The following is a 13137-nucleotide window of genomic DNA, read 5'->3' on the forward strand; positions in this document are numbered from 1 at the left end:
AAGCATGTCGTATTTATACTCACCTCTTCCTGGAGCTTGCCTGTGTGCCTTTTCTTCAATTACACAATGGCTTGTTTTCCCAACAGGTAGGAGCTAATATTAAAAGTGATATAATTAGCTGACAATCTTGACTACCCTACTAATCCAACCTAATACCTTGTTTACATTTTCAATGGTCATGGCAGCCCCCCACCAAAACCTAGCCACACCATGCCCATTTCTACTTTTGTTCGTGCCTTTGCCCATCTAAAATTCCCTTATTTTGCTCTGCCTCTGCTGCAAGTCCTGTGAATCTCTCAAAAGCCAGCTCAAATTCCTATTTCAGCCCTGCTAGTCCTCCTTCTTCTGTGAGATTTATCACCCTTTCAGGGCGTGGGCAGTAGTGAGGCATTCCCCTGCCATGAGAACTTAAAAATATGGTAAGTAAGTTTTTAAAAGGCAGCTCCCCAAGAGAGAAATACCAAGGTCAACACATCATGGAGCAGAGCAGAGATGTGTACGGACCAAATGGCCTCCTGGTCTACCAGACTTGAGAAATACCTGGCTGGATGTGTAACTGCTAAAGAAAACATGTCTATTTGCAGGAGGGTTGGTCAGCAATAAAAGCTCAGAACAGGTGAGGGAGAGTCTGACATGGGCATTGCCCATCCTAGCAGTGCCTAAGAGTAGAGATGGCACCTCAGGCAGCAGACGTGGAGAGTCCGGCCCACTAGCCAGGCTGTGCCTGTTGGGGAGATGCATGGATCCAGCTAATGCAGTCTTTTCCTTTAAACACGGGATTCAGCTGATTCCTATTGTTCTAATTCTGTTCTCACCAAGTAGCCTTCTGACTGTGCTTCTGAGTGTATTTCCCTGATCGTGTAGACACAGGTGTTGTCTGTGGAACAGATGTAATTCTCACTGTCAGGCCGTAATCTTGGCCTTCTGATTTTTTATTAGCACTGCAGTATTGACGAGGTGAGACTACCCCGATCGGAAGAAGTGAGCCCTCTCTTGGTGAAGAGTCTGACTTCTGAGCCTAGGGGCTGGGGACTAGCATGGGGGCGGCTTGCCAAGGTCTCTGGGAAGAAGTCATTGGCCAGTGCCCAGACAATACCCTCTCCCTCTCTAGTGAGCATATGGCCTTTGCTTTTTTGGATTTTCTATAAACTCCTATAATGCATTTAATTTCTATGGAGTTTAATCTCGCATTTGTGTTTATTTATGTGGTTTCATTATTTCCTCTCCCCAGTTAGATGATAAGCTTTTTGAGGATGGTTTGCCTGACTGTTCTGTCTCCTTAAAGACCACAACACTGAGAAATATTTGAAATTTTGAAATTCAACGAAAACCACTGAAACTATGAAGATATTTAATATCAAAGGACTTCCATAAATCAACAGGGAGAAAACAAACAAACAAGGGGAGAAGAGGGCAAGGGCTGTGCGGAGCAGGATGTGTGTTGATTTTCTGTCACCCTATCTGCCGATCATCTCACGGCTTATGGGGTATGGGTTTTGTTAGCGAGGCCTTTGTTACCTCATGGCATGAAAGTGGTCTCTGATATTGTCTTTTAGTCCTTTTTATAATATTTCTTTTATTCATAATTTAAAAAAGAAATCTGTCTAGTATTGGTTTTGTTTTTAGTGTGGTTGACTGTTTTCCCCCTACGTGAAGATTTAATTGTTTTAAAATCTTTTATTGAATGACTCATTCTTTCTTTCCTGGTCTAAAAAGCTCTCTTTGGACTCTAGTCTGTTGATCTAGTTATCTTTTTTTGTACCAGTGACAGTATCACTATGTAATTCCAATTTCTTTATAACATATTTTGATGTCTGGTAGGGTAAGCTGCTGCTTTTTTATCTTCTTTTTCATACATTTTGTAGCTATTCCTGCATATTTTCTCTGCCAAATACCAGCTGGCCAGGTTTTGTTTAAAAACTCTCTTGGAATTTGAATAGATTGCATTACATCGGTAGGTTCATTTGAAGGGAACTGACATCTTCACAACAACTAGGAACACGGTATCTTCACGTCGTGTATTCTTCCTAATGTCCTTCAGAAGAATTTTAATGTTTTGATCACGTAGGTCTTACGCATTTTTTGTTAAGTCCGTTTCTAGGTACTTGATGCATTTTTATTGATGTTGCAAGTGGGATCTTTCTTTCATTTTTTAATTAGTCTTTTGTGGTACGTGGGAAAACTCTTGAGGTTTGCGTATTAATCATTTGATTTTGGATTTACTTACTGAATTGCCATTTTACTTGACATTAAAATTCTAGTCGATGCTCTTGCACTTTTAGGTTTGGCATCATCTCCTATGCACATGCGTTTTGTCTCTTTCCAATACTTCACTTTTCTTATTAAATTGATTAGGACCTCCTCAACAATGATGAATAGTAACAGTAATAACAGGCATCCTACTCTTGTTCTTGAACTTAAAACAAAGCTGCTGCGTTGTTTCCGGTAGATACTTTTAGTTTCTTTTTCTACTTCTAAGAGCTTTTATTAGGGACTAACTGCTGAATGTTATCCAAAGCAGCCAATGAAACGCATTGCCAGCTCCCTGCAAGATCCTAACTTAGGGACTATGGAAGAAGAGTCAAAGGATATTCAACAAATTCCTGTCCTCAAGAAAGTTATCACCTTACTTAGAAGGGAACAAATAAAGATTTAGAGAGAGTGGTCATTGTGATGAATAATTGTGATGTCGCTTTCTTCCTAAAACAGTCCTGTGCCAAAAGAACACCCGCGGACAATGATGGAGGAAAGCCAAGGTAAATATTAGTCTGACAGTTTCCAAAGTAGGAGTTTACAACTAGAGGAGCTTCTTCCTGGAGGTGGCCTGAGGTGACCTCTGAAAATGGTGCGCTACTCATTTGACCCAGAAAACCCCACAAAATCATGCAAATCAAGAGTTTTAAATATTCATGTTCACTTTGAGAACACTTGGGAAACTGCCAGGCCAAAAGGGTATGCATATCTGAAAAGCCACCAAGCAGCTAAAGGATGTCACTTTGCAGAAGCAATATGTGCCATTCTGTCCTTACAATGGTGGAGTTGGTAGGAGTGCCCAGGCCAAAGACTGGGGCTGGGTGCAGGTTGGTGCCCCCAAAAGAGTGCTGCGTTTTTGCTGCACATGCTTAAAACTGCAGAGAGCAGTGCTGAACTTAAGGGTTGGGGTGCAGACTCTCTGGGCATTGAGCACATCCAGGTGAGCAAAGCTCCCAAGATGCAGCGCAGAGCTTACGGCGCTCATGGTGGATTAACCCCCACAAGGGCTCTCAGGCCTGCCGCACTGAGATGCTCCTCCCTGAAAAAGAGCAGCTTGGTCCTGAACCAGAAGAGGAAGATGCATAGAAAATAAAAGAAAAATAAAAAGTCCCATAAGGAACTGAAGAAAGAAAGACTTGAAAGTAAATTTATCATAAAATAAATGCTTAGAAAAGTTTAAAAAAAAAAAAGAAAAAGAAAAGAAAGAACTAGAGGAGAACTTAGAACTCTACCTCAGTCTCATTTTACAGTGAGGAAACCGCTAAGTTTGGAAACAACACTTGTTCACTCTGGTGCTTTGCCTGGACTTTGCAAAATGAGCTCCGTAACCAAAGCTGACAGAGTGTGTGACTGGCACAGATGCATCTGCTGCCACTGGTCCTTTAAGGAAACAGGGAACAAAGGGGGAGGTCTTGGTTATACTTGTTCCTGCCGGTGGTGGAAGCTCTGGGGGAGGGATAGGAAAAGCCACGTGGCCTTAGGGTAAAGGCTCTGGTCTCCTTCAAGGCTGACGAAAGGTAGACTATGTGAGTCCTTCCTGTAAGGTGGCAGAAAAATTTCCCTTCCCGTCCTCCTGGTTTTCAGGCCCCTACTCTCTCTATTCCCTTTATCCCAACTTCATAGAGTTTTAACTGGGCAAGACCTTACGCAGTAGTTTGTCTTTTTTTAATAATAAGGAAACAGAGAGGAGGAAGGGAAATATCTTGCTCCATGGCCACACTGCTAGTGAGTGTCAGAAAGAAGATGGTGCCTTTCCAGCTGGGGCCTCTCCATTGATCACCCCGTGCTTGGGCTGTGAGCTACACTTTATGTCAGAACTCAGTACGCACGCACCGCACAGACATAAGTCGTTTCTAAAACAGACTCATTATGCACTCTGATTTTTTTCTATTCTGTTTCGTCAAAAAGAATATTTTGTATTCTAGTGCTGGTTGTGACTTGTAAACTGACTTCACAACTCACTCGGCAGTGACAGCCTGCAGTATGAAAGTCAGCACGCTAGCTAACTTAGCTAACTGCTATTTGGACTCAGGCATTTAGTTGTGTGATTTAACTTATAGGATAAAGCAGCTAGAAAGTTGAAAGCACCTTCTTACCCTCAGCCCCACCCCCAGCAAAGGGTGCATGTGGGACTAAGTCTAAATGGGACGGATGTGAAATGCTTCTGGAGAGAGCAAACTGCTTCTGCCCAGTGTGACTGTGCATCCCCACCCCACCCCCCACCCCAATGCACCTCAGGGCGCTTGACCAAGGGCCAGGACAGTGAGTAGGGCTGAAAATCCCGCCTGTACTCCATGCCAGACCACACACAGAGGTCACCCCAGAGACATGGCAGGGACATTTTAAAGAGACACAGAGAACCCCTGGAAGCCCAGTGTGCAAAGAATCATTTCCAAGGTCCCAGGTCTACAGTGATTTTGCCTCTGAGTATGGACCCAGGTACCCATTTAGTCCTAATAAGGCCAGGGACAAATCACTAATTGTTGGTATGCGTTTTCCTCCAAGGGGCTTTTTCTCACGACTCCTGAATAAGGACCGATCGGTGGAAAGCCAGATGGAGGTAAATTTCAGGAGGATCAAGCACTGTGGCGGGACAAAGTGGGGGACAGGCAGGAATCAAGTTTCCCTCTCTGTTTTCTAGAAGGGCGGTTTCTGGAGCTGGCTGCGGGGTGCATATGGCCCTTTCAAAAAAGAAGAGGCACAGCATGTGCAAAACATGGGTTCCTCTGATGAGGAGGAGCCTTCCGACATGTAAATAACTGGGAGTTATTTAGAATTCCTGTCTAAAAGGGGGAAATAATGAATAGTTTCATTGTTCCTTTCAAGAGTAAAAGCTTTGACCTTCTTTTTCTCTCCCCAGAACAAAGGAGGGATCCTCCTATGAGGACTTGGACTCAGTAGTAGTAGAAAGTGACACCTGATCCTCCTGCTGAGTGAACCAGGTTACTAATAAATTGTTTTTCTCTACTGAAATGTGTACGTTTGTAACCACCTCTAGCCATGAGGGAAAGAATTAAAATGTAAATAGATAAATACATATACACACAAATAGCACGAGCCATAAGCAAGAAAAGCAAGGCTGAAGCAGGACTCCTGGGGTAGCCAGCACTTCCTCAAGCAGCAGTGTGGTCAAACAAGGGTGAAGAGGGACTCCTCTCCCCCGTGTCCCCCAATATAGTCTGTCCCCGAGAACTGGAAGATACATCATCCTCCAGGGGTGTGGGTTATTAAGTCAAATAACAATTTATCCTGGTGCTCTGGCCCCTGGCTCACCAAGTGCCAGTTATGTACAACATACTTGACCCCTGTTGTGGCCCCCCATCATCAGGTCTTAGGGCTGTCAGAATATTTGGATCCCTGAGCCTGCCTTTACGGCGGGGCCTGTCTTCTCCCCTGAGATCTTAAACTTGCACAAATGTGTGCCCTGTCTTGGTGTAACGGGTTCTCCATCCTTACAAGCTAGTAGAGCACAGTTAAGGGAAGAAAGTCATTTCAGATTAAGACTCTAATTAGATAAAAGTCATTAAGAAAATCAGTAATTTAGTAATGTCAGCTAAATTAATAAAAGCTTTATTCATCTTTCAGTCAAAGGTTGAGTATACAGTAGCAAGCTAACATAAAAAATCGAGGAATCCCTAAGGCTCGGCCCCTTACAATGTAACAGGAGCAACAGCTCTACCTAAGACACAGGCAAACACACACAGGAGACTTCCAGCCAAGATGGAGGCCTAGAGTGACACGCTCCATCTCCCTCCACAACTAAGAAGGACTACAACTACCACAAAACCAGAAATAACTAGAAGTTCCAGAAAATAAATGGAAGTCCAACGTAGGAAGTTATAAAGAAGTGGTGCTCGTCCAGAAGCGTAGGAGGTGTGAAGCTGCGGTGGAGAGGTCAAACTGTGCTGGTGGCGGCAGCAACGGCAATGGTGGTGGGACGGTGGTAAGCATAGACACCCGTATTTAAGGGGAGGCGAGAAGCGCCTGGAGAGCACCCCTGGCTGTAGACCAGACCCGTCAGCTTGCGATTCCAACTCCGGGGAAGGCAGACCCCCATTGCCTTGGACTGTGAGGCCCAGAGTGGGTGGGGACAGAGGAGGAGGCTCCCAGTCTCTCAGCGGAGAGTGAACGGCAGGAATCCATCTTGGACCCCTGCCCCCACAAAAATGCCACAACATGGTGAGAAGGGTCAGCCGGTTGTGATGAGTGCATGGGGCTCCGCCCCCTATAGCATAGGAGGTGTGACAGCCCTGCCCAGAAAGCAAAGGTAAACATAAAACTGCAAGGATGGCACAGATCATGATAGAGATCACTAAGTAGGCAACGAGAGTGGGAAAAGAATGATAGGTATGGAGAACATTATGGGGGGAGGTCAGTGGAGAGGAGGAAGCGGCGAAAGGGAGGGAGATGGTACAGGAATTAAGAAGCATAGTAGGATGGAGTCGAGTAGACAGGAAGATGTTGAGAAGAACTATATACACAACCAAAGGGCATGGACTAAGTGGGGGTGCACTGGGCAGAGGGGAATAAAGGGAAAACAAATTGGGACAACTGTAACAGCATAATCAATAAAGCATATTTTAAAAATTGAGTTAATTATTTAGATAATTTAAGTCTAACATTGCTGGTATTTAGGAAGAGAATATTGTTAATAGGATCATGATTCATGTAAACAAACAATCAACATTGACCAATTAACAACCTCCTCATTTCACTTCAAATATACAGCATTATTTTAAAGATTTTTATGGGAATATGTTACAAGAAATCCTCCATGTTAAATGAAAACCACAAAGGATTTTTTTACTTTATTTTTATTGTCGACACTATTACAGATGTCCCCATTCCCCCCAGAAAAGATTTCACAAATCAAGCAAATAGCTCACCGAATATCTTCTCTTTTTGCCTAATAAAATTAGAAAACAAGTAAACAAACAAAATGTAGGACCCGGCAAGAATTATGTTAAATTCTGAATATCTACCTTTTTCCATACCTTTCTTAAAAATGATTTTTGAGAAAGAGAAAAGAAGAGAGAGAGAGAGAGACACAAACAGAGAGATGTTGGATTTGTTGTTCCACTTACCTGTGCATTCATTGGTTGATTCTTGTATGTGCTCTAACCAGAGATCAAACCCGCAACTTTGGCGTATACTCTGACCAACGGAGTTACCCGGCCAGGGTTTTTAGTTTCTTTTCTAATTCACTTTATTTATTGAGCGTTTACTGTAAAGCAGTCTCTTTCTAGGCCCTGGGGATACAGAGACAGACATAAAAGGCAAGATCCCTGCTCTTCAGGTGCTCAAATTCTGCCACAGCTTTTCTCTCTCTTAGCATTGTATGGGTATAAAGTCTTATTTCCTGTTGGAGATGGAATTCACATTAGAATCACTCCGGCGACCGGCGAGCTTTGAAGAATTCCCAGTAGCACGACTTCACTCCAAAGTTACAAATTCAGTGGGACTTTGGTGGGGCCTGGGCTCAGGAATTGAAAAACTCCTGAGGTGATGTTCATGCACACAGGTGTGAGAACCACAGTCGGGGTGCCGTTGAAGGCTGTTTTGGGCCAGTCTCGGGGGTTCAGCAGCGATACAAGTAACTCCCTTTCAATTTTTCAAGGCTGGTGGTCGTTTTTGGTCAATCCCACTGGACGGCTAATTAGAATCCAAAAATGTGTCAGCCAGTGTCACTTTTTTTAAAAATGTAATCTTTGTGGTATTTTTTTCCCCATGACCATTTCGTCCCCTTATACTCCCCTCCCCTCAGCAATCCGCACGCTGTCGTCCAGTGTCACTTTAGGAACGCCTTTGTGGAAAGCCTCGCGCAGCTCAGCCCCGGGAGCCCTGGTCAATCCTTTCACCGCCACACCGCTCCGCCATCGCCCTGACTTCCAGCTCCACACTGCACTCTGCTGATGAAGCAATGCTGCAGCATGGAGGTCACCACGATTAGCTCCCCTCTGACTGCATCCCAGGTCCGCCTTCACAAAGAACATGACTGTTCATTTTGTTCACAAGCTAGAGTTTTAAAAAGAGGAGTCTGAAAAGGGGGAGGATCAGGCTGCTTATGTACCCCACTATTTTCGTCCTTCCTAGTCTCCCATCTTTCCACTTCTGCTTATACTAATATTAGCTTGGAGAGGAGAATTCTCTCCCAGATCACTGATTCTCAATGAGCTGGATTTGCAGGCAGCGAGCCGAAATGGACTCTTATAAGCAAATGACATTTTTTCCTTCTCAGCTCTCCGAGGAGCCAACTTCAAAGTGAGCTAATCTCTTTCTCAATAGGCTTTACTGATTTATGCAAGAAGTAACCGGACTACAACATCCTGACTTTTTCTTCTTGATGCAACCTTGGTAAGAATCTGAAACAGGTCATGGGGGTAAGCAGCTGCTGTGCTAGGTAGAGGTGTCCTCACTGCCTTCAACTCCTGGCCCAGCCAATCCCAGGTTTCGGGGTCTGCTACTTGCAGCACTGCGGTCTGTATCAGTTAGGGATGGTTTGGGTTCTAGTATCAGAAAAGCTGACTCAATCTGGCTTAACCAATAAAGGGAACTCATTCACTCACATAACTAAAACTTGAAGAAGTAACATTAGCTTCAGGCAAAGCTTGATCCAGTGGGCCTTGAGTGCCACCATAAACTATGCCTTCAGTTTGTCCTTCATTCTAGAACATCCAACTGTAAAGAGAGTCACTTTGCTTGCAGACACTTCCACTATTTACAAGTTGCCTTCTTGAGACCCCTTCCAGAGGAGAAGTGATGACCTCTCCTCCACAAAGGTGGAACCCACTAGGCTGGCCACTCTCTTCTGTTTGTTTGTTTCTGTCTGTCTGTCTTTCTGGCATGAACTTGATTTGCTGCACTCCCATCGCACGAGGTGATTTTCCCATTGGTCAAGTGACCCTGTGGAAGGTAGCTGAGCTTGACCCTTCCTCCCGACGACACTGCACATAGGTTGGAGAATCATATACAACCTCCTTACCTGGGAAAATCCAGCTTATATCAGTTGTGGCAGCATAATTACTAACAGTATCCCCTTTGCCCCTATCGAGCAAACATTAAAATGCACGTACTACTTGACCTAGGTATCATCGGCCCTGAGTCCATCTCTAGGGATCTATTTTGTAGCAGCACTGCCAAAGGACAGGAATATACAGGGTGGGACGAAAGTAGGTTTACAGTTGTTCATATGGAAAATAATATAGTAATTAATAAATAACAATACAAGAATAAACCATGTTTCATGTGTTCACAACTGTAAACCTACTTTTGCCTCACCCGGTATAGGCACAGGGATATTCTTCTCAGCATGGGTTCTAAACAACAAACAAATGGAAACAACCAAATAAGGATTAAAGCAGTAGAAGACTGAGATGCCCACCAATGGAATATTCTGCAGTCAGTAAAAAGGATAAACACGTCTATATCTATGGAAAGTGTCCACAATATTATGTGCAAAAGTTATCTCTGTTTACACCTAGTATATGCACACATGCTCCACAGGTATGCTATAGACCTGTATGTATTATAAAATGTTATTATTTTTAAAGCTACATATACATATGTGTATTTGCAAAGGCAAATTTTTGGAAAGATACATATCAAATAGCTAACTGGTTTCTTAAAGGAAATGGGATTAATACATATTTCTTTTAGGAATGGCAACTTTTCTTTTTTGTTTTCTGCACTTTTTAAATTTGATTTATTTTTCAGTGAGCATGTATCATTTACCTCTCTGGTTTCATCTTACCCTCCCTTACCCTACCCCTTGATGGATCATACTCTATCCATTGGAACCATTTTCTGGTTGGATTCTGAGTGGACACAGAGAAGACAGAGCTCAGCTTGGCCATTCATAACCATCTGTGTGCCACAATGGCTTTTATATAACGAGGGCAATGCAACGAGCAAGTCCTTTTGCCCGCTTCTCTCTCTCCTTGGCTCCCTGGCTACCTTCCCCTTTCTTCTTCTTCTTTCTTCTTCTTCTTCTTCTTCTTCTTCTTCTTCTTCTTCTTCTTCTTCTTCTTCTTCTTCTTCTTCTCCTTCTCCTTCTTCTCCTTCTCCTCCTTCTCCTTCTCCTTCTCCTTCTCCTCCTTCTCCTTCTTCTCCTTCTCCTTCTCCTCCTTCTCCTTCTCCTCCTTCTCCTTCTTCTCCTTCTTCTTCTTCTTCTTCTTCTTCTTCTTCTTCTTCTCCTACTTCTCCTTCTTCTTTTCTTCTTCTTCTCCTTCTTCTTTTCTTCTTCTTCTTCTTCTTCTTCTTCTTCTTCTTCTTCTCCTTCTCCTTCTTCTTTTCTTCTTCTTCTTCTTCTTCTTCTTCTTCTTCTTCTTCTTCTTCTTCTTCTTCTTCTTCTTCTTCTTCTTCTCCTACTTCTCCTTCTTCTTTTCTTCTTCTTCTCCTTCTTCTTTTCTTCTTCTTCTTCTTCTTCTTCTTCTTCTTCTTCTTCTTCTTCTTCTCCTTCTCCTTCTTCTTTTCTTCTTCTTCTTCTTCTTCTTCTTCTTCTTCTTCTTCTTCTTCTTCTTCTTCTTCTTCTTCTTCTTTTCTTCTTCTTCTTCTTTCTTCTTCTCCTCCTCCTCCTCCTTCTTCTTCTCTCTCTCTCTCTCTCTCTCTCTCTCATGCATGCACACGCTTGTCCCAGGCAACATTTACAATTCCCGTTTATTATGAGGGCCACATTCCCCTAACACCAGTACCCCCCACACCTGTGATATGTGTGAAGGCACTACCGGAGCTTTTGTCTCCAAAGAAGCAGTGATGATGTCCCCGTTTATTCCCCGTTGGAATCCAGCACTGAGGGACAAACAAAACCTGCTCATTTACACTGAACTATTTCTCAAGGTCCAGCAACCCAAAGCCAAAAGAGAAGCTTAACCAGCTCAACATTCCCTAAATACAAGTGTTGAGAACAAAGTAATAGAACAAAGGCCACTGTGAGGAAAGGGGGAGGATGGGGATCACATTGTTAACCTGTGTACAGGGCCTTTCAGAGTCTGAGATATGACTGACTCTTGGTCAGCCCCCTGGTTGACCTCCCGGGGAATGTTCTCTATGGACGCATGCATGTGCTTGGGAAGAGCCCTTTTTTCTGGGGGCTGCCTACCTCCTGTCCACGTGAGTTAGGAGTCTGGGGTTTGCCTTGGGTGCTGAGCTATCGACAGCCGTTTGAGGCGGTCTTGTGGTTTCTTCGGCAACGTAACACTCTTCTAATAGTAGGTTTCTGAACTCTTTGCTTCTGACCAATGCCATGGGCTAGAGAATCAGAAGCAAAGAGCTTGTCCAGTCTTATGTCTTGCATTTCAACGGGGGCTGGGAATGTGTCCTTCCTAGTGCGGGCCTCAATAGTACAGTCACCTGGACCCCACCTCCTGGCCCTCTGGCGAGAGACCTCTGCCTCCATCTTGGCCCCTGTGGAGATGGGGCAACGTGCAGAAGCGATAAACGTGCACAGAGCCATGTCCTCCCTACACATTCACAGGGAGCTGATTGTCCACTTCAAGCAGGGAAGACAAATATTTCATAGGAGAGGATGGGGAGGGGGAGTTAGGGTCATAGTTAGACCCCAGGTTTTTCTCCTGTTAAGTCTCTCACCTCACCTGCTTCTGCTCACCCTACCTTGAGCTTGGAGTAGAAATGTCTGTATTTACAGCCCTTCTAGACTCCAGATTACTGGTGAGAGTCGACAGGAAAGGCCTTTTTTAGCAAAGCTGATTCTTTTCCTTTCCTGATTACAGATGAGCCCATTTCCAAGTAGGCTGAACTCTTTCTTAAAGGACCTTACCGATGAATGCAAGAAGTGCCTATTATATGACAATATTCAGAACCTTACTTATCAAATTCTATAATGTTGCAGCCTTAGTATTTGGCACAGGGCCTTAGCACCCACCGACGGTATCATAGACCACGGTTCAACCCACAGCAGTGATACCGTGTAAGAGCGGTTCTCAAACGGGGTGCCCAGAGGACAGCATGAGCAACACCTGGGGGCTCACTAGAATGGCCAGTTCTAAGCACCCCTCCCTCCTTTAGAAGGTGGAACACAGCAATCTGTGTTTTAACAAACCTCCAGGTAATTCTCATGCCCAACAAAGTTTAAAACCCAGTTGCATTTAGCAAGGTACTCTGCAAATCCCCTCCTGCTGTTTCGGTTCAGCTAATTCCACTCTTCAGCTGGGGGCTGTCACTTTTAACAGACCCTGTATCTCCGCATAGATACAAGACTGTATTTCTCAGGATACTGGTAGTTTCAAGGAGGAAAACAAACAAGCAAACAAACCTAACTCTGAGAAGCTTGAATAAATGTCCCTTGTGGCTCCAAGAATGAAGGTCCTGGGGTGGCTCTGGGTCCAGGCCAGGCTGGATGCGGCAGCCCTGTGATATCCCACAGCTGCTATTTTCTTCTCTTTCTGATTGCCTTTCCATGTGAGAGTCCAGGTGCCCCCCAGTGTTACATGAATCCTTGTTCATTTTCTTCAGGGAAGAGAGAGGCTATGTCCCCATTGCAAAACATCACTGGGTTCTTTTGGATTTGACTAACGTAGTTCAGAATCCTTATTCCTAACCAATTGCTGTGGCTATGGGAATGTGTTTCACCAATTTGCTTAAGTGAATCAAGGCACACTCCTGGATTGTGAGTTGGGTAAACATCACGTAAAGTTAGAGGATTACGGGGAAAAGTGGCTTCTCAAAGGAACTATGGATTTCTGGCACCAGGAATGATATAAAATAGATGTTGGTCAGGAAAAACATGTTTTTATGATAATAATGTGCTTGTCTTTTTCCTGTGGGTTTTTTCCTTGATATATGAAGGACACTAACACTTTGCATGTGCACATTTCTTCTCCTTTGTGCTCTAAATTTGAAACTTTTAGTCTTCAGCCTTCCTCAAAT

The 13137-nt window shown here is 44.0% G+C and overlaps 1 long non-coding RNA gene across 1 annotated transcript; it reads left to right on the forward strand.

Annotated features, from left to right (window-relative positions):
• The first annotated feature begins 4621 nt into the window (after positions 1–4621).
• Positions 4622–5220, forward strand: LOC149998631 (uncharacterized). The gene is made up of 2 exons (XR_016507209.1): positions 4622–4813; positions 4895–5220. It is a non-coding gene; the product is annotated as an uncharacterized LOC149998631 (long non-coding RNA).
• Positions 5221–13137: the final 7917 nt, after the last annotated feature.

The sequence above is a fragment of the Furipterus horrens genome, unplaced genomic scaffold (assembly GCF_987537825.1).
Source record: "Furipterus horrens unplaced genomic scaffold, mFurHor1.1.pri manual_scaffold_11, whole genome shotgun sequence".
Taxonomy (NCBI): domain Eukaryota; kingdom Metazoa; phylum Chordata; class Mammalia; order Chiroptera; family Furipteridae; genus Furipterus; species Furipterus horrens.